A 27,161-nucleotide genomic window follows, 5' to 3' on the forward strand; every position below is an offset into this window, starting at 1 on the left:
AATAGAGGCTTACATAGTTAGGGGAAGGTATAAAACTGGTTGATTCATTCTTCATCTATAAAATTTGTTATCAATTTAACTCAGCCACAAAGGTTTTTTTTTGCTTCATCTGGCCTAATTCTTTCAATTTTCATGAAATCATAATTTGTACCAACTAGTGTCATAAGTGTATATGATGAAATGTGTTACTACAATAGAGGCTTACATAGTTAGGGGAAGGTATAAAACTGGTTGATTCATTCTTCATCTATAAAATTTGTTATCAATTTAACTCAGCCACAAAGGTTTTTTTTTGCTTCATCTGGCCTAATTCTTTCAATTTTCATGAAATCATAATTTGTACCAACTAGTGTCATAAGTGTATATGATGAAATGTGTTACTAAAGATGAAGGTATAGATGAAAATGATTATGGATTTGACTGCTGCTAGCTGAGAATATGCTCTTCAAATGAAGACAGATGAAGAAATCAACTGAAATTAATTTCTAAATTAAAGAGCCAATTGATAGAGGAAATCAGTGAATTAAAAAGATGGCATTTTAAACGCACTGACGTGGCTTCTTTAACACAAATTTTAAATGGAGAAAATATAAAAATTGTCAGGCAAATTACCAACAGTGAAGAAATTGTTCTCATAAATCAAGTCTATTATACTTAATCATATTTCCCTATTAATTGTAAATGGCAAATATCATGAAACTATAATTAAACTTTTGAGGAATGGCAATACCTCTTATTCTTTCCTTGCCCAGTTCTGTTCATTTACTGTACAGATTATTTTTAGGATTCTTTTGCAGCACCTTATAAATATTGTTTACAATAAAACCTCACTGGCTTTTGATACATTTAATAAATATCGAAGGTCCAAACAGGAAATGCAGAGGTTAAAATGAGGAAATTCTGAAATCTAATCATGAAGCAGCTAGTGTAAATTACGTTCTGTTCAGTCTCCTTTATGCATTACTAAATTTTTATTATAGCATAGAAAATTGTCATGCAGTATATATAAAACAATCTAACATTATATCATAGGTAGTCAAAGTAGATTCACATTGCAATGCCTTACAAATGCTTTAAACCCTGTGAGAAACTGAAACATTACACACATAGCAAACAGATGCTGATGCCTTAATGAATGCTTTATAACTATGATTCAGTAAGAAATTTTTAAATAATTATCATAATCTCCAACTGAAGATGTACTAAAAATGTCAGAAAGTCACTTTAACAGCTTAAGATTTTAACTCACTTCCTAGACTGTGCCTTGGTAAGCAGACACCTTTAAGTCTTCAGCATTTTACTGACGGTGATAGAGATGCTGACAAATATAAAGTATTTTGGACAAAGATCTCAAGAATGCTTTTACATGTCCCATAAAAGTGGAACCTCCAGAATGCAAATAAAAAAAAAAATCTTCGACCTAATAGGCATGTAAACAGTTCAGAACAGCTAGTGCTTTAAGTGATGATTGAAACAATATTAGCATGGAATGAACTGAGAGCATCTATAGATGGAGACATATGCAAAATATTCAGATAAATTATTTAAAATATCAACCAGCCAAGAAGCTGAAAATACTGAGAAGTGAGAGAGTGGGGTCAATCTCCTTCAAATATCTTCATTTCACACAAATTGCAGACTGTATGCTGAAGCCCAAATAAATGCTTCTCCTGTCAAATGATAGTTGATATAGGAGCCTATATGACAATTTTATGACATAATACAGTTTGACATTTGGACAGACAGCTTTCACATATAACTCCCTCCTTAAATCCACCAGCTGCAAATATAGAGAAATATTAATTCACCAGCAAATGAATGTTGATATCAAGTTACCATGCATGAATATAGAATTGCATAAGAGTAGGTTGAGACTTTTTGAGCTTTACATGCTTGTTACCTGTAATCGCAGGAAGAAAAATTGACCTAAACCAGTGGTTCCTAAAATGTGCACAATGGGGCCCTGGAAAGCCGATTTCCTCACGTGGGTGCTATGAAATATTATACAGTTTTATAAATTATGTTTCAATTTTCAATTCCATGCTAAGTATTAATTTTTTACATCAGCATTACTACATGGTAATGCAATCAAAACCTTTTCATATAGAAATCCTCACACTTGAAAAACTAAACAGCAATGACTTACATGACATATTTGGGTTTATGAGCAAAATACACTAAATCAAAGTGAATACCAACTGAATTAAAAATACAAGACACTGCTCACTATCTAAACTATCAACTGAACTAAGATATAAATGAACACATGTTCTGCCCCATGTCCAACTTTATTGAATTTTCCAGTACTTTATGTTTGTACATAAATACCAGTTTGATATTAGTGTTGAATCATTAGTGTCAGTTTTTGTTAGTGTTGAATTAATGTTGGGACATTACATCAACTGAACACTATCATGATCAAGTAAAGTTTCAAACATTTATTTTTGCATACTTTCAAAAAATCGATCAAGTAAAGTTTCAAACATTTATTTTTGCTCGCTTTCAAAAAATCGATCAAGTAAAGTTGTTGATGTTTTATTTTCGTATGCATTTAAAAAACAAATCAATTTTTACCATACAGTTGTGAGAGTGAAAATAATCAGAACATATCAACTAATGGCAAAACTGTAAAGAAGCATAATATATAAAAAATCATGACAACAGCTATTTGGAGTTTGATTTTACATCATAGAAACCAATGGCTAAGAGAGGTCACAGTGTGTTCTGTGTATAAAAATGTTAACACATGAGTGTATGCTTCTCAGGCTGAAACTCCATTTAGAAACTACTCATTACCCCAGTATAATTATTAATTCTCATGACTACTGTAGCATGAAGATAATAAAGTTGAATTAACAAAGGGGTCATTTTTATAAGCAGGCATCAATACCAAACAAAGCTTTGCTAGTATTTTACAAGCATATAGTATTGCCAGTATTTTATAAGCATTTTATTAGCAAATAGAAATGCAAAATGTAAGAAATCTCATGTAATCACAAAGCTAATTTTATCTGCTGCTGAACATATGATGAACATTATTATTGGCGAGTGTGCTGGGAAGCTACTTTTAGGAACCCCTTCGTCCAATAACATCAGCAACAGAATACAGCACATAGAAAAAGATTTAAATAATCAACTAACAGAAAAATTACAATGCAAAAAGATTTGCCTTGAAGCCATCGATAATAATAATGATACAGTCAAAAGTCGTTAATCCGGACTCGTCAGGACTTTGGCATCAGTTTAAATCTGGTAAGATGGCATGCAGAAATTACAAAATTAAAAATATGAAACCGTAATTTATGAAATAAAGAACAATTATGATCTAAAGGGTATCAAAATTTACAAAAAGAAAAAGCTTAATATTTATTTGTTTACTTTATTAAACATCTCCTTCAATGTAAGTTGCTTCATTTCATGTGATAATACTTTCTCTTTAATTCTATTAAACAGACATAATTTCTTGTTTAGTTACAAAGTTCCGCTGTTCAAGTCCTATAATTGCTGTGTTGAGAATACCGACTAATTTGTCAATCGAAATGTTTTCGTTTTCAATAACCTCTAGGTCACTTTCTTCACTATCGGATGCGAATTATAATGACGAGGAACTTGATTTAAATCATATCAAAGACGGAGTAAATCGAGATTAAATACTACACTTAGTACGGAATTATAAACCAAATAAAATAAAAACATCTGCCCTGAAGATAAGGATAGTGCTGACAGATCAACTTCTAATCCGCCGCGTGAAATTGACAAACAGATTTCGGATTTCAAAACATACTTTCGCTTTGTAGATACAAATTACATATTAGTAAATATATATCGGAATATCGGAAATTCTATTTGACATAACCTTTCTAATCTATCATAATCTAATAATGACGTTTCTGCCCCCCCCCTCTGCCGCAGAGAAGCGTGAAATTGATAAACAGATTTCGGATTTCAAAACATACTTTCGCTTTGTAGTAAATATATCGGAAATTCTATTTGACATAATCGAAAGTTCAAGCTTACTTTTATAAAATTGCTCTAACAGTCTGCAAAAAATAATAAGCCGGATCCAATTCGAAGATTAAGGAACAACGCAATCTGCAACATTAACTGAATTAGATAACTTTAGCTTAGCGTATAACTCCGTTACACATTAAACGCGCATGCGCACAAACATATTTGCAGCCGTAAGGGCCTGTGCGCATGCTTGAACGCAACGCATGTGCAGAAAGTTTGTAGTTTTGAGGTCCGGATTATAGATCATTCCGGATTATGGGTGTCCGAATTAACGACTTTTGACTGTACTCAGTTAATTTGCTACATATGACTTATAGATGGCAGTAACATTAGAGATCTCTTCTATGATAGTCTCACTTTTATGCCCCAAAACAGTTTGGTGTGGACTCTCAGTCAACACCAAACTATTTTTCATTTTGTATCAGTGTTTGCATCAATGGTGCCCGTTCTATGTACACCTGTCATGGAGGATGGTAGGGCTTTTATTTGAAGCTAAGCTTCTGAAGCATAATCGACCTATACCATTATTCACAAGGAAGCACTCATGTCAAAATATCTGAATCTTTCATTGAACGTCTTAAAACAAATACTGAATGTAGCAATTATACAAAAAATTACTAGTTTTCAAAAAAACTATGTGAGGATGGTCTTGGTTGTACATAGATGTATGTGACAGTCTTTCCCATAGTGTTTTGTTTCTAAGTTTGAACTGCCAAGAAACACAAATGTATACAATATTTTGTGAATGAAACTTTTTCGGTGAAACTTGCATAGTTATGTGAAATTTTTAAAGTTTACTGCTCTGAATAGATTACAGGAATATGCACTTTTAAAGACCTCACAAAAAATTTTTAACTTTTATAAAAAAAAAAAAAAAAAAAAAAAAAAACACCTATGGAAAAGAAAAATGAATGAAGATGGAGGCCTGAAATGCTTCCCCTTGTTTCAACTATTTTTAACCTCCAATAGAACTGACTTCTCTAAAGGTCCAAAATCCATTTCTGAACACTTTATCACAGCTTATCACTTGGTTGAAGAAATCTTTTGAAAAGTATAATATCGATAAACTGATCATCTGTATATGCTGCTGCACAAGAAAATCTGAATGAATTGTCTTATTACAAAATAAATTTTAACAGCATGGAATTTACTGAATTTTATTTATCAGTAAGAGATGTGTGAAGTTGGGTAGGCATGAAATAAGAAATTAGATGTAATAAAATATAAGCTTCATATGAAAATCAATGCAATGAGAGTGACTATGTCTGATTTAATTCCACAATTTGAGAAAATGTGTCCCAATCAACACGTCCATTCATCCCACTAAATATTACAATTAATAAAAATTTGCTCAATAACAATTTTTTGTTAAATGAAATATGCTTTAATTTTTACCTAAAGCATGCAAAATACATTGGTTATTTTGCACAGGTATTTGTTAGAATCTGTCATAAGGTGCATTACGAAAAACTGGTTCACCAAAGGTGCCAAGAACCAAAAAAGTTTAGAAACTACTGCCTTAAGAGAAACGTTTCTCAATGACCTATTTCCAAGTTCACCCATTTACCAGAAATTAAAGGTTAAGAAGATTCTGAAATCCTATGAGCTGTTATAAATGAGGAAAATGAGAGGTAAATAGAACTGACTTTTATGAACAGCCTACTATAAGGATGTCAAATTAGCTTGGCAATGTGTAATCCCTGAATAATCAGATGGAAAAAAGTGAACTCGAAGTGATACTCGTACCATCTCACACTTTTGCAACATCTGGAAGAACATGATACAGATTGCCATCTACAACTTGCAGAGATCAAGTCAAAGGTAGATTCCACAATCATGCAATGGAAATCCCCAATTCTTTCATAAGACTGTACTTCTTTTTAATTAATTGCATCTAAAATTATAGCTCTGATTACTACTAGGATGAAAATCGTCCCACAATAATACCTCTGTAGTGCTACTGATTCTGAGTACCTTGGAAATACACTGATACTGCACATATTGGAGCTTTTAAGTATTGATATCATGCAATGGTCGAGTAAAGATCTCACTTAGAGTAACTATCTAAACTCAGTTTAACCTAACTGATGTCATATGGACTACTCTATCACAGTTCTTCAACCTTGGTTTCTTTTCCCTTTTCAGACACTACAAAAGCTAGCAGCTGCTTTTTTGTAGTGCATGCTTCTCACTATTGTCAACTGTAAGACTATAAGTTTGTCATACTCTGAATGTATTCTATATGGCTGATTTAACAAATCCTTACATTCTTCAGACTTTTTAAAGAAATGTGAATTTTGTCAAAATTGTGAACTTCCCACATCTGCCAAAAAAATAGCAATATTTAGAGTTAATGAAAACAAAGTGTTTCCCTAATGATAGTAGCTTCTTAGTACCCTCAAACAGAACACAAAGGCAAAGCAGAAGCAAATTAAAACTTGCATGTAGGATTTAATGCCTTTCTATGAATAAAAAGAAATTGAAACGACTATTAGTTCCTCCTGTGTCCATGGACTTATTCATGAAAAAAGTGCACACTTGCCGAAATAAGTGACAGACTACACACAGGTTTTAAAAAAGATGATGACAGATTTATGCATCCCTTTCAGCGATCACATTGAATCTCATGGAATTAAATATTTGTCAAGTGTGAGCTGCAAATCATTTATTACAGGAACTAAAGATATCCTCAAAATGCTGGTTGTATGATTCATATCACACCACAGAGACATATGAAATCACTTGCCTTATTAATTAACATGCTCAAAATTTCCTTTCGCTGAACTACAGAAATTCAAAAATTATCTCAAAGAAATACTATGACTACAGTGGCTGATTATCATGTATCATTGTTATTTTAGTTAAAAAAAAAAAAGAGAGAGAGAGAGAGAGATGGAAAACATCAATTTGCACTGTTTACAGGTATTTCAATTGCATTACAAAGAAAAGACTAGATGAAATTGTACATAGTCTATTAACAAAACATAATTCAAAACCCTGATTTGAAAAATAGCTACCGGTAAGTTGAAATAGACCCCAAAGACCATAAAACAATAGCATTTACTACAGAACAAGGAAACCACCAGTTCAAAGTAAAGCTTTTCTAAATGTGCAACAATTCAACATCTCATTGACACTGTTTTGAGCGGATTTTCATTTGAAACCTGCCTCATATATCACTCGCAGACACCAATATTCTGGCCAACTCAGCAGTAGTTAATGCACATGACATTTTTATGACGACTTACTAAAAATGTGTACATAATGTATATTTATTTTATTAATCAATCTACATTTAATTTAAACGTAAAAAATTTAATATTAAATCCTGAAATGTAAAAATACTGAAAAATTTGAAATACTTAAATATATAAAATATTTTAATTAAATATGCATATGCATATTTAGTTACAAATTTTCATTTTATTATTCATGCAAAAATATCAATAAATACATTTTTGAAATTAGCATTTTAATTACTTATCAGTTTTGCCTGCACCTCATTTTTGCGTACATCATTACTTTTCCACATGCAGTACGAGCATGACATTTTCAAAGCTCATGTTTCTGATTCTCATGTTTTATAATTTATGCTAGTTAACTTTCTGATTCAAAGACGGCATTACTGATCTGTAGAACAAACTTTCTCAGGAATTTTTTACTTTTGCACTTTCATTCATTGTGAAATGTGCATTTTTGTTTGGGTACTGTATGCTACAGTTCATGAAAGTTTAATTTACGTAACCTTTAAAGAAATTATTATACTTTTATTAGCTTATTATGAAAAGTTAATACCTGAGCTTCCAAGGTTTATTTTATGGAGTTTACATTCTTAAATTTTTGTATGAACCAAAAACAGATGATTCTAGCAATATTAGCAATGATTATGGGAAAAAAACAATGTATTATTGCCAGAACTGTAACGTGGGACTTTGTACTATACCCTGTTTTAAAATACACTAACCGACATTGAAAATACAACACAAAAAAGAAATGGCCTGAAAATTATGCAAATTTCATGGTAGATGCCTGTCTCTGACCTAAGTGAACATGTACAATGCACAGCTCTCTGGTGCACGTTGAAGAAGATATAAGGGTAGAACCACAGAATTTTCAGTTTTTTGCCATTACTTCTGCTAGGGAAATTATTGTAAAAAAATTGTTCTTGTCTCAGAGGACACGTGTAATAGCAGAGAATACCAGCCATCGTCAATGAAGGCAATTCCAGCAAACAGACAATTTTATGACGGGAATGCTGATCAGACTGAGAAGGGCAGCTAAGTCCATACGGCAAATCTCAGCTGACACATACCTAGACACGTCCACAGTGCACCGGCTATGCCGACGATGGTTGGAATAAGGAAATTATGGCAAGTTCGAGGAGTGCCAGTGCAGACAGAGTGATGCACACGTGCATTAATGCATCTGCTGACAAGTGGTAGTGCATCCGCAAGCAACTTCCACCTTTATTCTGCAGCATGTTCAAGACACCCTGGATGTTCTCATATCGACCAGAACCATTTGTCATTGATTGTTGGCCAGTGGTCTGCACTTGTAATGTCCGTTAAGAACACTGCCACTGACCCCACATCAGAGACACCAACATATGCAATAGTACCCGACTCAAGCATTGTGGACGACGGAATGGCACAGGGTCGTGTTCTCAGATGAGTCACACTTCCGTTTCTCTAACGATAGTCACTGCGTACAAGTGTGGCATATATCAAGACAGATCCAATCTGACAGTAACGGTGGAATGCCCCACCGCACACTAGTGCTACATCATGGTTTCGGGCACAATTACATATGATTCCAGGTCACCCCTAATTTGTATTCAGGGCACTACGATGGCCCAATGATATGCCCGTCATCAGCAGGATAACCACACACTGCTGGCATCAGCCAATATGCTGTGCAAGGTATACAGATGCTTCCTTGGCCACTGTTTTTTCATGATTTCTCAATCGAACACATTTGGGATATGATAGATGCCATTTGCTGACCCTGCCACTGCTGCATTCAGAAGTCAAACTGTAGCAAATGGTTGACATGGAACGGAGAGCTATTCCTCAGGACACCATTCGTAGTCTCATTGACTCTAAGCAGCACTACTTAGTGTATCATCGTCCAAGGTGGTCCTACAACATACTGAGCCAATGTTAATCTCACTCTGTATGATGCATTTTATTTCGAAATAAAGATAACTTATTATTCGTTGTCGTCTCTCTCTGTTTGCCGAGTTTCATCACTTTCTGGTCACTTCTTAGTATCGCATTTTCAATGTTGGTTAGTTGTTTATAACACCGGGTTGAAATATTAATTTGTATAGATATGAAATGCACATAAAAAATTTTAAGTTAAGAAAAATAGTCATATCAGCCTATGTGAAAAAAAGCCAACATTAAAGGAGTTAGGATAATTTATATAACTCTGCATATATTTAATTTTGGGCCAATAGCTAATATTTTACATATATTTTATTAGTAAATACAATTATTATACAATTTCGGCAATAAAAAAATAGACACTTTGAGAAACCCCCTTTTTTATTTTGAATTTCATGGCCTGGTAACATGGTGAATCACAAATAATCGTATCAAGGAGAAAACAGAATTTCATATAACGTATATCTTTATCAAGTTTGGGGATTGTGATTTCTATAGGGAGATAAAAAGAAAGGTAAATTCTAGATAGAGAGAAGAAATAAATATACAGAGTGCAAAAGTGCCTTCACAATTTTTATTTTCAATAATTCTTTCTGGAATCAATATTTATTAAGCTTCTCTTTTTTAGGTTAAAATAAATACTTCAGAGTTTCGATATGGAACCATACCTGCATGCAGAAAGGATTAAGATTGTAACTCTTTTATTTGAAAATGGAAGAAAAATTATTTATACTCAGAGAAACTTTCGATGCTATTTTAAAGTCAGATATGCTCTTTCTAGCAATACAATACTGCAACTTGTAGCCATATTTGCACAGACAGGATCAGTAGGAGACACAAGGATGGCGAAGATAGAATAAGTGCTAAAGAGCTCATAATTTGTCGTCGCATAAGGGAACATCATTTTTTGTAAATAAAAACTTCAAGAAGCACGCTTTGGATTACACATTTCAAAATATAAACGTATTTGAATTTTCATATACATATATCTATTTTTTTATTTAAAATCGTGAAGTTACTTTTGTGCCAAACTATATAATAACAAAAAATATTTATCATTTATTTCTAAATAAAACATTTAAAAATTCGTAAGTAACATATTTAGCAAGCTTAAGTTTTAGAGATCAAGGAATATTTTTTCTTCATTAACAGTTCTTCATCTGCTAGTATTTACATTTTCAATGACAAGTATTTTAAGAGTTTTCACGCATAAATTTGGTAGAAATGCACTCTGACTATTTCTGGTAATATTAAAAATTCTTTCACAGGTTGCATTTGAATAAGGTATTATTAAAGCTGCAATAATTACAACAGGCAATACTCTGAATTTAATGCATCTCATTTTTCTTTTAATTCTGCAATTTCTTTCCATGTAATATCAATATGTAAATCTGAAACTTTTTTCTACTTTGTATATAGAAAACTCAGTTCTTACTCATTCAAGATATTTCTTTTATAACTAATAGATGGGAAAGTATTCACATTAACTACTATAGATTCTCTGCAGTTTCTATGGAAATTTCCTAAAATACTAGCTACAAAAAATGCTGAAAAAAACTATGGATTTTACTGAAAGGGGGTTAGAAAAATGGTATGCAAAATTAAACCAACATATTCCTCGGATTCCAACAATTTTGATTCCCCATAACTCTGTACTAGAGACAGCTGTAAATAATAAAGCCTGGGTATGAAATCTGGTATATTGGGTAGACGTTTTTAGCAAAATGAGTGTAATACTGCAATGGAAAAAATGCCAGTTTTCGATGCAGTCTATCTCTTATAAGAAAACTTATATACTGGTTAGGAAAGTGTGGAAGTGGAAGATATCAATTGCTTCTCTATTACAAAAAACTTCCTGAATGAAAATAAGACAGAAATTAAGAAAATAACAGGAAAAATATTCACAAACGTCTCAAAGCAACGAAATGCTTTGCTTGAATATTATTTTGAACAGCTCATGAGAAGGTGCCTGATGATTTTAAATTGGTTCTAAATGTGTACAGGGCAAACAAAAAAATAGCTTAAATTCAGCAGAATGTGAGGTTTTCATACACTTTGCATATCACAGTGAGATAAAAATTACATTTCAAAACCAAATACCAGCTGCAGGTTTGGTTGCATAGACAAGATAAATTCAAATCTTATCTCAGAAAGCAAAACCAGAGTTGCTGCCTTTCTCAGCTACAAATCCTTTTGAAGTGGGATTCTATATTTACACAAGTACCAAAACAAAATACTGGTGATGTTTAAAAGCAAAACTGCAATTGTCATCAACTGAACTTAAAAATTAAAAACTTACAAAACTGCAACCACACGTTTCAAGAAATGTTTTTATGCTATTTTATCATAATTTAGGCCTACGATTGCACTTTAGTGCACTCCAGCTAGTAAACTTAAATTTCAAATGCTTTCCATAAGGAAAAACAATTAATGAAAGAATATGAATTTTAATCAAACTGGACATAATGATAAAACTAATGTAAATATTGTAAGGATGTTTTATACTGTTGTTTATACTGGTGTTACTAATAATCTGTTGCAATGTAAGTGGTTCAATTTCTTGACTTCTGAAATAACGTTTTTTGTAAGGCAACATTTTGAAAATGGGTTTCGACAACATGATGTGGGCAGTGACTGATAGTTGAGAATAAATCAAGATATTACTGTAGATTTCAAAGTTTTAAAAATAATTTCATTGCATGAATATTGTGCTACAGTTTAGATGCATCTTTAAATCAGATTCATTTACTATACATGGTCTCTTCCTCCTCATAACATTTCTCCTAAACACTAACTTGCAAGGCATTAAGTATGCATTAATGGGCTCCACTGTAGAAAGTGATTATTAAAAAAAAAAGCCTCCATGAGTCAAAAAGTTAGGGAGCCACTGTATTAAAGCACCTAAACTTTTTGTAAATCATGCACTTGCATCACATAAAAGGTGACAGTAAGTGGCATGCATTTTTCTCAAAGGCAATAAAAATTAGTGCTGTAAAATAAAAAAAAATGACAAATTTTTTCATAAATGATGATGAAATGTTATAAAAGACAAATACTTTTTTATTCAATTTTTTAATTGTAATTTCAACTGTACAAATTTCAGTTTTGGACTATTCTAACAGTTTTTAAATGCAATGTTTCAGAACTGTGAACAAAAATACCTCATTCGAGTGCAGCCTGTAAAATAATTTTTTTTACCATAAAGAAGAAAAAAATCAGAATTTATTTCGACCAAATTTAGATACGAAATCTCTTGAAGCGGTTCTCATCCAAAAAGTAAACCTGCAGGCAAATGAAGAAAAAGATTATGTAATTCATCTTGCAGATTATGCTACCTTTGCATTTGTAATTTATAAGTGAATTATATGTATTTCTGCTAATGATGTTATGTATATTTTTTTTCCTCTATCTAGAATTTAATACCCCCTGCAGGAATCAGAAACCAAAAACATCGTAAAGCTATATTCTAACCTCCTCTGTGATTATTTGCAATTTAAAATATCTGCTTTAAAAATATATTAACAGATTTAATGATATTTCTGCTTTGGTAATAAAATGAAAATTTCTAATTAATTTTAAAAGCCCTTTTAATTATTCAATATTTACTATTTATGGATTTTAAGTTAAACGTAATTCAATTAATTAAATTTAATGCTTAATTATAAAAATATATATTACATGAATATTTTTAAGCTGTAAAAATGTCATTTGCGCACTAACTACTGAAAAATTCTGCTATAGTTTGGAGTCTATGTATCTACCACCAAATGAAGGGATAGAACTGAACAAAATTCTCAAGTTAAAGTCAGCTTCAACACAACTTCAGTGTGTTCCAAAAATGAATAATTTAGAAATTTTTCTATTGTATATGAGCATATAGTTATAAAAACAAAAGCCTGTACCTATTTCAAGGAAATTTCACTTCAATTTCATTCAACAGGGCATTTTTAATTATAATCTTGTGTTTAAACTAATCATTAAGTTTTCATTTTCTTTTTGTCTACTGCACTTGAAATAGAACAGATATCAGATTTACTTCCACATCTTCCACAATTACTGCTGGTTTTATGAATCTCACAAATTCATTAAAAGTTCTAACAAGTTCTCTTTTTAATTTATGTATCTAAGGTGCTTGTTGTTGCAAATTAATATTTAGTGTTATAAACAAATCATATAAAATTGGGCAAAGCAACAGTTATGGCGTATATTTAGTAAAGACTATGGATTTTGAAAACAAACAAGTAAAGGTACCTCAAGAGCACAGAATCTGCAATGAAGGGAAAGCCAATAGTTGTCATTATACGAAAAGGAATAAAGCAAACGTTAAGATTGTGCCATTTGTCAGCAGAAATAGGAATGAAAATTGAACTATTAACTTTTCAATTTTTGTTACTACAGTACAATTCCAATTATCTGAACTCCAGCTATATGAATCGCTTTCAGAGTTTAAGAAAAAAATTAAAACAGAAACGCAGTGTTGGACAATCAACGATTTCAGACATTAAAAGGAGAAAACCTACACTTTTAAACTTTGTGACATTGTTTGAAAATGAAGATACATAGTTCTTCAAGAAAATCAATGCAGCAACAAACAAAAATTTCAAAGATTTTTTTTTTCAAGTGGTTTTTTCAGTAAAGTTCTATGGGAAACCTAATTCCGGGTCAGATTCTTTCCTAAAAAGCTAAGATCTTAGCTCAAAGGTTTGATTGTTCATCCTTTAAAGCAAGTACTGGCTGGCTAAGAATTTAAGTATAGGCATGGTGTTCGTCAAACAGCTTACTTTGACTGAGATGTTCAGCAAACAATGACTTTCAGCACTTGCAAATACTGTACAGTACCCTAAAAGTGTTGCCTTTTTATTTTAATTAAAAACCTTTTTTTCTTTAAAAATAGTTTTTTCTCCCATTTTCAACATACAATAATTAATTAAAGTGCATGTAGACCCTTTCTTCAGAAAAAATCCAATTATCCGAATTTTTGATTATCCAAACAGGGTCTGGTCCCAATCGATTCGGGTAATTGAAGTTCTACTGTATATCTCTGTCAACAAATGGCACAACCTTCTCATTTGCTTTACTTCTTTTGGTTACAAATACAACCATGGCTTTCTTTTCATTGCAGATTTATTTGCTCCTGATGAAACCTGTACCTTTTTAGCAATGTCCAGAGCTGTATGCACACTATCTTGAAGGCATCAGTGTGGGCTGTCCCTGTCCAAAAGGAGTGGGTGACCCATTGAACCTTCTTTGTGCTGGGGATAAGGGCTTGTAATAGTTTCCCTTCAACAAGAAACTTCCGCTTATCACAAGTCATAAGCATGTGCTGATTATATCCCTCTCTTTGTACACACTACACATTGCCACTACTGATTGAATGATTTTGTGGTCTTATAACTGACTCTCGAAGGAGCTTTCAGGTTGTATTAGTGCACTAGAAAAATGACCAAATGATCAACTTGATCATTTACAGGAAGTAAAAGTCATAACAAGGTTTCCACAAGTGAGCCTGAAGAAGAATCATTACCAGTGATCAGATTCATCAGGCAAAAACAGTGAGAAACTCGGGAAGAGAGATTCGCTTATTTTCTTTGAATGTGCACCATTCAATGGCGTGGCAGGCATATAAAAATTTGAATTTGATAAACTTTGTGATCCCAAGCCGTTTTGTACCTATATCATGGTATTTAATCCCGGCTGCATGCATGTTAACAAAAGGAAGTGGTCAGATTTCTGGATCTGATGGTAAGCTCAAACAGTACTACCATATACAGCAGACCAACTTGCAGGTATGTCATCTCAGTAAGATCTAAGAGGACCTCGTGACTTTGATCAACTTCCATGGGTCTTTCAGTGAATTTAATTGACTATGAAACTTCTTTGAAACAGGAGGTACCTTTTTTTCACGTATTTCGAATGCAAATGGAATCTTTCAGGGATCTATGTTAATTAAATTACAACTTTGGAGCAGTGGATCACTCAACTCACAGTTGATGTAAAACATGTCAGCTAATCTGAGTACCACAAAATTTAAGCCAGAGAACTCCATCACTCAGAAATTTTTGTTCCAGTCTCTAAAAGAAAACGTCATCTTGTGTTGCAGCATTTCAGAATTTTATTAAGACACTGCATTCTGTCCAACAATCTGTTCAGCAAGTTTGTAGCTATGCTCGCCTTTTCAACTTTTCTCTAAATAAAAAGATATAAATCTGCTAACTTTTCTGTTTCTGAGCTATTTAATCTTTCAGTTGATTTTCTTGTGTTTATATGTAAAAGACAGCACGCACAATCTCAGACGATTACAGCTGATTCATGCATTTTGATAAACAATGCCATGTCTTTCAATTTTCCTACTGAAAATAGTTCTAATAGAAGGTATTGTATTGAAGCCATACTAAAGTTGATGGAAGCAGTGAGGGGAAGACACGTCTGGGAAGAAATGACAGCCTTATCATGTTTATTATAACAGAAGAAATTAACCCAGTCGCCATCTTCAGCAATTCTTACCCTCTGACTCCAAGCAATACAATAACACAGAAAGAGGAACTCACAGTAACTAAGAGGTCTAAAACTCATGTATAAATCGGAAGGAATTATTACCAGCTGCACATGGCCACAATGAATACATTTGTGCCACAGCTGTTATGACAGCTGGGAAGGAGGAATAATACGATTTAGATAAATGTCTGCATTTAATTTATTATATTTCTCAGCAATGTGTAATATCATAGTTTTTAATTTATCTAAATAGGTTCATTTCGGATAATTTCCAGTAAAGGTAATTCAAAAAGACTGCACATTTTATCAAAAAGATAATAAGATATGTAGCCTGTAAGATATAAAAATCTTTACTACTTACCAACCAATAGCAATCAAGTATGTAGCTATGACTGCTGACTACTGGCAGTTTGATTTGGTTTGGATTCCAGTCAATAGAGCTGGCTATAAACAATTTCCTCCACAAAAGGATAAAGACTCCCTTTAGAAAGTTAGCCCTTGTGTATTTTGCCCTAATCAATTAACCACCAAAATTTTTGCATAAAAATTTGATTGAAGTGCTATAAAAACTAAAACCAATATTTGCTCCACATACATTAAAAAGTGTGCTGACCAATAATAATTACACAGTTGATGAAAAATTAACATATATGTACATTTAAGTAAAATGTTTACTGTATGAATTTCTATAGGTGTTTATTTCATAACAAAATTGGAAACACTGTAATACCCATGGAGTCAAACTAACTTGAAACTAATTATCCTGATACCTAGCAGCTAATCGTACACATTACATACAAAAATTGGAGAGTTATTAGTCCCTGATACAGTTTCACTACAAACACACCAGATAAGACTCAAAAACTTGTAGGAATTATAAGCCATACCTTATGGATAACAGAACTAAAAAAAGAAATGAACTATATGACTTCCCATGAACTTACAGTTACATCCAGTATGCCAAATTTAAGACAAGATTATAACAAAAATACTACCACACCATAAAATGCCAAATTAGTGCTAAAAGTATATGTAGTGCATCAAAACAAACTATGCTGCATTCTATGATAAAAATCCATTTTATGCTTGGCATGCCATGAATGCGCAAGAACAAAATTTTTGAAAAGAGGAGACAAAACCTCCATTGCCATAAGCAAAACTGAATGGAAAACGAGCTTCTAGCGCATTTCTTATAAGCCAACAAATCTGCAACACACTGATACATTCACAGCACAAAATGAAGCCTCAAATACTTTTTATAAATGCTATTAATAACTCCTTCAATAGTTACAGTTTTGTAAAATGTAAATGCTTTACACATCAAATAAATTTTTATCTACACTAAAATTTACTCTTTTCTCATTTTACTTCTTTTTGTAAGATATAAAAATTACATAAATCTACCACACACTTTAGGTCCATTATGAATTGATAGTGACTGCAGCTAGGTATTAGACTGGATTTCTGTACATAAACAGCGAGTGCAGTAATGTTTAGGCCTAATAATTCAAATGATTGTTGGAAGTGTGTGGTCTAGTGAATGTTGTAAAATAAGTGTATGTATTTGTGTGCTAAATAACTGATCTCTAGATTAAATTGATTTAAAGAACTTTATTCTAGAAAAAATTTGTGTGGTAACAAAGTTCAGTATTGTCACTATGACAATTTTTGTTACATGAACATCCAGGATTTCAGGACACTAAAACATAAAATAAAAATAATTTGAAGAGGCAAGAGAAATTTTTCAAACTAACAATGCATAGACTTCAGATAATATAAAGAACTGGTTGCCACTTAAAACAACTATACGAAAAAATACTTAGAAATTAAAAAAGTACTAAATGTTACTACTCCAAACACTGAATTAACTAAAGAACTTGTTTTCAGCATTAACAGAGAAAAAGTAATTTTTGTCAGAGTTAAATTAAAAAATAGACGATATTTTAGATGTGAATCAGCCAGAAAAGGATGTAACATCTACTGGAAATTACGAAGAGTTATTAATAATTTGTAAAACATTCATAAGCAGATATTTTTGAAAGACACGTGAAAATACAGGATATAATTCTATACTTTCTAAATTGAAACTACCAGCTCTGTATTTTTCTATTCAGGTTAAACTGTCTATTTAGTTACTAGAAAATTTGATGGTAAGCAAAAAGCCAAATTTCAGGCGATTATGAATCCTTAATAAGTGTCGCTGAAACCTCTACTGCAGTGTTACCACTTATTCCAGAAAGTCGTAAAAAAACAAACTGCAATATTAAAACCATGCTTTGAAGAGAATTCCAGACAGCTGTTGTTGAATTCAACACCATGCAGATATTCAAAATACAATGTCATTAAGAAGAATTTAAGACTGCATTAATGTCTAAATATAACCTTAGCCTTGTCATTCAGCCCAATGCTTTAAGGAACATTACTTTTTGATTGCTGGATGCCAGAGAAAACAAAATCCCAGATTTATTACAGTTTTTAAAAAAAGGCAACTGAAGCTACAGAACATACCTTTCTTTTAACTAAAAGATGAGAAATAATTATTCCAAAAATACATGTATTGAATAAATTCAAGCTGATAAACTATCACATGAAAATATATATTTCAAGAAACCATCAACTGCTGCAGCTTTAAATAACAATTCCTGAAAATTTGTGTGTATTTTCCAATAAATAACATATCATTTATCAGACAATAGCAACATTAAGCATAAATTTAACACAGTGCAAAAGTGAGATAATCTTAAAGGAAATTGTAGATGTTTCTTATTTTATAAAATGTCCACAATAAAAACATATGCAAAGTAAAGACTGAATGTAGTGCATGCCATAAAAGCAACAACACAAAACAGGACCGCACAAAATAACTCATCAAGTTGTTAATGACTCTTTATGTGAACAAATTAAGCCTATTAATGACTCTAAAACAGTATCAACATAAGTAATGCTGGAAAAGAAAGGAATTACCAATGACAAATTGTCTTTCTGCAGACAATTTGGGTCATTGTTCTAGGCACAGGAATTAAAATTAAAGCTCATTATTTACTCGATTCAGAAAGTCAGACCACGTTTATTCATGAAAATTTACTGGAAAAAAATTTACTTATCATAGCTAAAGGAAAAAAACAAAACAAATTCCACATTTTTGGCAAAATATATAGCAGTGTGATACAAGATTAATTTTAAATTTAAATTAATGTAACATCGAAAATGAAAGTAAAGATTTAACAATTGAAGCACTGAAATTTGTGATGCTTTAATAGACATGTATAGCCAGGAACTCGATTAATACATCCAAGCTTGGAATATTAAATTATCTGATTATGAAGCTGGTGAATGTAATAATCATATAATTGACAGTCTGATAGGATTATTTTTGAGCAATTAATAAAAAAAAAATTTTTAAATCATAATTTTTCTTTCTGGTTTTAAAAAAGTACTTAAGTTTGTCAATGATAGTAAGAGATACACATTGATGAGATGGTCAATTCTAGGTCCAATTACACAACTCTTATGAAAACTTTTGATAATGATCAGCTAATGTCACCTCAATTGAAAAGTCTTTTATGAGTTAGAATCCTTAGGCATCCATAATGATTCCTAAAAAATAAATACTGGAGATACTTTTGATAAAGAAGCTCTCCAAGGTTAAACTTTTAAAGAAGGCTATTGTATAGTAACACTCACTTGGAGAAACAAAGACTTGTTCCATTAGTTTGGAGATTTAAGGATCTATCTTTGTTTGGAGATTTGTTAAGGATCAACTAGAAATGTGTGATAGAAGAGTACTGTAAGATGGGAATCGCAAAGTCAGTAACTGAATAAAAGCATGTACGATAAAATACAATGTATTATCTACATCATCATCCTGTAATTTGAAAAGCTAAAAATACAACAATAAGGATTGTTTTTGAAGCCTCTTTGCATTCAGCCTATGTTACTTTGCTAAACAAATTGTTGCATTCTGAAACACACTAAAACCCAGATCCTAAAAAACTGACACTTAAATTCTGACTCAATCAAATTACATTTACTATTGATAGTGAAAAGGCATTTCTGCAAATTAGCCTATTAGAGACTGATTGTGATGATGTATGTTTTTGTGGACAAACAATTTACCAGGTAATGTGTCTGATATTCAACCCAAAATTCCTGTTTGGTATTAAGTCCTAGTCTACTTTTAGCTGCTGTAATTTAATTCCACTTGAAGCATGTATATATCCTGATACTTGTTTCATGTTAAACAAATTGATGCACATTGACAATTTTTTACCAAAAGGTTTGAATGAAGAAGCAGATCACATAATCAAAGAAGCAAGAATGAAAGTAAATAATTTTCCTGTGCTTGCAAATCTGTGGGCTGATTCTGACTTTGAAATAAATACACGAGATGATATAGATGTTTTATCAAAGGTATTAGGAACATTACGAGATCCTAAAACGAACTTTTATAGATTGCAGTCTAAAAAACCTCTTAAACTGTGTTGTGAATTCTAATGAAACTATATGTAAAATAAAAAGAGCTGCAGGTAGAATCTTTAACCCAGTGGGTTTTCTTCCTCCCCTTAACTATAAGGCTGAAATTAATTTTTGAAAAATTGTGGGAACGAGGAGTTCACTGGGATGAAGAATTACCTCAAAAACTAGAATACTGGAAATGTTGGTGCTTTGAAATTGAACTCCTTGCATGTATTTTGTGATACAAGTCCTTCAGCTTACAGAGTAGTCACATATCTCAGGTTTCAAGCAGGAAAGAATATCAGCACCGGTTTTGTGATGTTAAAAACTAGTTTCTACACTGGAAGGTTGAGTTTCTGATTACCTGAAAGATGTACTCAAAGTGAGCAATATTTTACTTTCAGTAAAATCTCAATTTATCCTTTTGATGGTCATCAATGAGCTCAGCTGACATTCCAATTATGCACTGCTAGTATAGACACAAACAAACACAGCAAGCATTACAAATTTATGAGAGACAGATATCACACGTATTTGGGAAGGAAGAACTGCTTTAATCTTGCAACACCAAAGGGTTAAATTACATTCCATAAAAGGAAAGGCAAGGGATTGTAAATCATTTTAGTCTAATAGGACAGCTGAAATAAAGAACTATATGGAATTCTAAAACTGTAATCAAGAGAACAAGCAACCTAGCAGAAATCACAAGAAAGAAGTATTTCAAAATTACTGAAAGACTTTAAGTGGTGGTAAGGCAATTTTAGTGATGTTAATTCAGAAAACTTGAAAATTGAGATGAAAACTAATGGAAACTACAATGAAGTTCATATGCAATGTCACATACCAGTTCCACACAAATTCTAGATAAAGGGAAAAAAACTACAAATTGTTCAGACTGTGCCAATTACAGCCCTAAATATAACAACTGCATACATAATGCCAGAAAATTTGGTAAAGGCAAGGTCTCTTAACAGCTTTAGGACCCATCAAAAGCAGAAATATATTGGGTGAAAACTAGCCAGTCAAAACATTTTGAAAAAGAGAAAGAAATCAACTTCTTTGCTCAACCAAAAGCAAAGAAATCAAAACTATTTGACTTTGATCCAGACCTAGATGAAAACAAATTGATATGCAGAGAAGGGCTACAATTCTCAAAACCAGAAATTAAATAAAAATACTCAGTGTTAATTTCTGGAGGAATCAAGTATGCAGAACTCTAATTAGGGATACTCACAAAAATGTACTACATTGAGGAATAGTTGACACATTAGCTGAACTATTAGAAGCAAAGTTTTGGCAAATTTAAGCAAATTTTTGGAGTCTGAGAGGACAAAAGAACATTAATACTATGTTAAGTAAATGTTTAATACAGTAAACCCCTGCTGAATGCCAACTTGCAAAACGAGATTCTGCATATACCCATAATCTTTATTGTCTCCATTTAATCAGCCTAATGAAAGAATTTTAATTATACACAGTATTTTCCTGAGCACTGGCTGTGTTACAATAGTTCTCTTTATAACGACTGGTTTGAAAAGTCAGTAAAGAAGGTCAAACCTTGCTCAGAACAGTAAAACCAAGTTCTAAAGTTCCTTAATTCTCAATAAAGTTCTAAATCCAAGCAATAGATAATGGAATCATAAAAACATTGAAAGCCTACTATGACAAGCATGTTTGCATCTCTGCTAATAAAGCACTATTAAACTCACATGAGAACGAATGAATTCATTAACGATGAATACTTGCTGGCATCAGCTTTGACCAGAAGTTGTCAATAATTTTAAGTATTTCTGTCAACTGAAAATAGGGCCAAGACAATCATAATAATTGCAAAAGCAACAGGCAAGAAAGGATTTTCAGACATGGAAGAAAAAGATAGAAAAGAATTAGTCAAGAATGATGATTGTGAAATGGCAAATAAAAACTGGATAATCTTGCTACACTACCAGACAGTAAAAGCAGCAACAGTGAAGAAGATATAGAGCCTTTAATATATAAGAAGTTAAATGAATTGTTAACCCGCAAGAAGCGCACCAAAATTACAAACACAAGAAGGCACACTCGGTATGTCATACCCGAAAGAAATTAACATGTTTTAAATTGCATTAATGATATAAATATGAGTATAAATATGAATTAACATAAAAAAATATGAACTTTAGAATATTTTAAAGAATACACTACATGAAGTACTTAACTTACAATTATTTTGCACATCTCTGGCAGAACATGCTCCACACAAATACTGATATTTCATTTCTCGCACAGAAACCATGTCTTTCTGTTCTTGCTTTTTGGATACTCAGCACATCTTCTGTAAATGTTTTTCATTTTTTTAGATGGTGGTTCTATGTTGCAATCGCCTGGAATTATTTTTTCTTTTAGATTCAAAGGCAGCATGATTTGCTATCACCATTGATTTGAGTAATCTTCTACTAACTTCAGATTTGAGAAAAGAATGAATGCCTGTTTCTAAACTGAGTTGGCGGTTCTTTTGTAGAAAGTAAGTTTATTCATGCATTAATTGCTACAACATTTAAAATCGAGGAAAAAATAGACCACTGTTTTGATACTCTAGCTGTAGAATACGCTGCTCCCATTTTGTCTACAACATGTACTGCTCCTTTGGTTAAATTATAAAATGAAATAATCTGTGGTCTTTTTTTACTACTCCACTGGTTTTGTCAATTTGATTATTGTTATGCATAGTTGAAAGTAGGACAACACTTTTGTTATTCCTTGGTGTAAAAGAAACAATCATTGTTTCTTTCTGGAAACCAAAAATTGAAGAATATGCTTCCTGTTTCTTCATTAGGAAATCTGGCGGAATTTTTCTGTTATTCTTTCTCACAGTCCTGACTATAGTTATTTTCTTCCTTAGCAGATCCTGAGACACCTGGTATCGCATATATCAATTATATACAGTCAAATTCTGCCCAGAATTGTACAATGGTTCCATCAATGCTTTACAATAGCACTTGCATTGTTATCAAACTGAAATGTCCCCTTTGGCTGCTGACCAGCATATATTTCCATTTTCCATGTATAAAACGCTCTGGAATCAACCAGTTCAAATATTTTTCTGCCATATTTGGTAATTTTTTTTTGGCATGTATTGCCTAAATGAACATTGTCTCTTGAATGGTTCTAACGTTTTCATCAATTGTTATATATTCACCTACAGTGTAGGCTTTCGTTTCCTGACAGTTCTCAATGAATTTTTCAAAGAACTGCCTTATGAGAGTGAATTTATTCACATCTCTTATACTTGGACGATCTCAGATATCATCAAACTGAAGGCATCTTAGTAGGAAAAGAAATCACTTGCAGGACATTGTTTTGCGGAAAATATCCATTCCAGTTCCATTTGCTGCCCACAGATCTTTTACACTGATGTGATGATGTGAGAGGATTTATAAATATCACATATATACAAAAGTCCCAAAAGTGCTTTGATTTCACATTCATCCATTTTCTTTGCATCGTGCTCACATACAAACCGCTACTGAATGGAATCAACGTAAATATTTGTACAATGAACTATTATTTCTATCATGTTTTTGTCAGTGAGCAGAGACCAGGAATCCAATGGTGTTGATGCATCTTTTGAATAACCAGTATTTCCTTGAATTTTGACAATAATGTTTTTAGAACTAGTTCTAACATTCGTTTGTAATATCCCCCCCATAGCAGGCTATTTTTACCAACATAATTTTCATTATTTGGTTGATTTTCTAATTTACTCATTCAGTGTCTGTAGATAAATTATGATTGCTGTTGCATTCTTCGTCTATTAATTCATCCTCCTCTTCGCTAAACGAGTTATCATCTGCTAATATGGTTTCTAGCATATTTCTCAACCTTTCCATTTCTTTATCATAACTTAGACACCGCACCATGCTGACTAACTAAGAAAGTGAAGACGAAAATCTGAGAGACGCGAGAAGGCACGCGGGTGTCACGCACTCAAATGGTATAATTCCTAGAAAAGTATTCAAAGAATCACTCCATGGACTTCCCAGCTTCAAGAATGTAACCTTGAATTCAGCTACAAAAGGTTTTGTCCATTTCCAGGAAAGGCGTTTGGAGATAAGGGACAGGTATGAGATACCCCACGTGTGTGCTTGCAGGTTAAAAATGGCACAGGAACTGTCCATTGTAGTGAGGATAGACCCAAATAAAAAAAGAAGATACTTTATGTACTTCTTACTACAAAACATTTAATGGATTGCAACAGAAATTATCCCAAACAAAAATCACCAGCTATTAAAATAATTTAATCATGTACCTACTTATTAAGCAGTAACAGAAATCAAATGTCACCAGCTATTAAAATAATTGTATCATGTAGCTGCTTATTAAGCAGTAATAGAAATCTTTTCGATTAACATTTGTGAATATTTAAGTTTGTATAAATTATAAATAAATACTTTATTAATCTAAATTATATCTAACCCATTTTTTCCCTAGAAATTTTACTTCGTAGAACACGATTTTGCCATGCCCAGAGTGTGTTAATGGCCTAACCCCCACATTCAGCTAGCGTTTACTATATGTAGAAGATATATGGTTCATCTTAAAATGCAGTTAACAGCTCCAATGGCAGAATATCATAATCAAAAATCTCTGCAATTTGATGTAATTGGTACGAATTTTACTGGAATCTTTATTTACCAGAGATAAGAATGAAGAGTATTATATTTTACTATGGACCTGCATATTTACATGTGTCCTTCATTTAGAATTAGTTTGTAATCTAAAAGCACAGAAGTGTTTTTAATTGTACTTTGAAGATTCATTCCACGATGTGGATCCTGTTCTACAATCAATTCTGACAACACAAAAGCCTTCAAGACAGCAAGCCTAAAACTGAAAGAAATATCGAAGAAACTTGACCACCATGACATTACAGAATATTTCAAGAAGGTTTCTAACCGAGTGGCATGACTGCCTTTATTCGGTCATGAAATTTTTTGTTAATTGGTATATATTATTTTAAAATATTTTGCTTTTTTATTTCCTTTAATAATGTAAATATCACCTTAATGAATGGAAGTATATGAAAATAGAGACTTAAATAAATTATAAATATTCAGCTAATAAATAGGAGCTGTTTAAATAAAGGTTTTCATAAGAAGATCCAATATGGGCACCACTCAGAGGAATTCAGTGGAAATTCATCTCTGAAAGGAAAGCATGGTGCAGGCGGTTTCTATAAGCATATAACAACAGTGAAAGTAAGCTTCAAGAAAATAATTGGGAAGCCATCTCCCTTAACTGAACAACTTGGAACTATCTTAACAGAGGCTTTGATAGAGTCAAGACAAATTACCTACACATCTACAAGAATTAGCTCCATTTATCCTTCACATGTCCTTGCAGAAAAACATTTGATTTCTCGACTACCAGTAACATATCATGAAAATAATAATAAAAATAAAAAATATGATAATATCACACAACTATTCATAAAAAATATTAAATAATAAAGAATGAAAAAAGGAATATTTTCTAAACTTAAGATTAGCAAACACCAACAAAGATCAAACATTACTGATGTCCTGATAGGAGGCACTAAGTTGCCAAGAAATATGTCAAGCTTTGGCAGAATTGCAGAAATGTATATTGCATGCAAGAGTATCATGCAGTATAAAACTTAAATCTGGTCTAGTGAAAGACCAATACACCTTTTGTCTCAAATGGATATTTAACATTAGAGTAGATTAACTAGGATTTAAAATATCCTATTACTGCTGATATAACAGGATATTTTAAAAACTTTAAATTTCATTTTAGAACTCTATATATTATACTTTTATTATTATCAGCTAGTCATTATTATACTAATGCAGTATTTTCATTACACAGTATTATCACTAATTGCAATATTGTTAATCATTATTGTTATTGACTTGCAGTTAATGGGCCAGGATACAATGAATCCATAACACCAGCTCTTATGTGGCATTCTGTCTTCAGAAGTTTGGATTTCTGAGCATAAACAAGGAGTGCAGTAATCGAGGTTTAGACCTAATAATTCAATGGCAAATGCCCAGCAATTCTTGTAGTAAAATACCACATTAGTTGTGTATATAAAGGATATATATTTCTGTGTCAAGAACACTAATCTTTATAGTAAATGGATTAAAAGAAATCCATGCAGAAAAGAAACTGTTAGTATTGCTATTAAAATAATTTCAGAATACGAAATTAGAATAGGAATTCATTCTAACATCTTACCAGAATAGGAATCGGAACTCATTCTAGCATCTTACTATATTTGTAATATTGTCTTTTCTGTTGGCAGCTAGAATAGGAATGATCTATTGTCTGAACAATTTTTGAAACAGTTCACTTTTTGTAACTAAGCACCTTCATAGCAAAATGGCAGTATTGCAAAAGACATCCAATCCACCCACAATAAAGATAACATCTTGGTTTTAAACTACATCGCTGCAAAATTTGCATAAATCTCTGGTATGAGTATCATGACAATATGACGAACATACAGAAAAAATTAACATAAAGCAATTGCTGGTAAAATTTAAATCATAAATGCCATAAGAGCTTAGAATAATTAAGACTTTTCTTATAGTAATTTTAAGTTTATACATGAGGTATTTTTATTTTAGAAAACATTGAGAACCAGAGATATAGGCTATCATCACCTACCATGTCTTGCTAACATATTGTCACATACCATGCCTTGGTAACATTTTAGAAATTTCCAGAAAATACATTTTGAAGACTCGAGGAATTATTTATGAAGAAGGCTCCAACAGTGGCAATCAGCCTCTGTCTATAATATGAAGAGTAAGTAAACTGGCAACAGCTGTGATTCACTTTAGAATAAGTCTGCTTAGCCTAATGCACTACTGAGATTAAATACTCTAATTTTTAGCCTTCACACCATGTAATCTGTATATTTTGTAATTTATGTTCAGGAGAATTTCAGCATAATCTCCCAGTTCTCTTTGACGTACCTTTCGGCCGCTTTTCTTCATCTGTTAAAATTTGTTATACCTGAGGCTAGAA

At 32.2% G+C, this 27,161-nt stretch overlaps 1 protein-coding gene across 1 annotated transcript in view; it reads right to left on the bottom strand.

Moving 5' to 3' along the window:
• The window catches only part of LOC118180933 (uncharacterized), a 206,662-nt gene that overhangs the window by 141,419 nt on the left and 38,082 nt on the right, over nt 1-27,161 (bottom strand). The gene's annotated exons all lie outside the window — the stretch shown is intronic.

This window comes from Stegodyphus dumicola, chromosome X1 (genome assembly GCF_044657685.1).
Source record: "Stegodyphus dumicola isolate Sdum_Otavi_A_Nest chromosome X1, ASM4465768v1".
In the NCBI taxonomy this organism is placed as follows: domain Eukaryota; kingdom Metazoa; phylum Arthropoda; class Arachnida; order Araneae; family Eresidae; genus Stegodyphus; species Stegodyphus dumicola.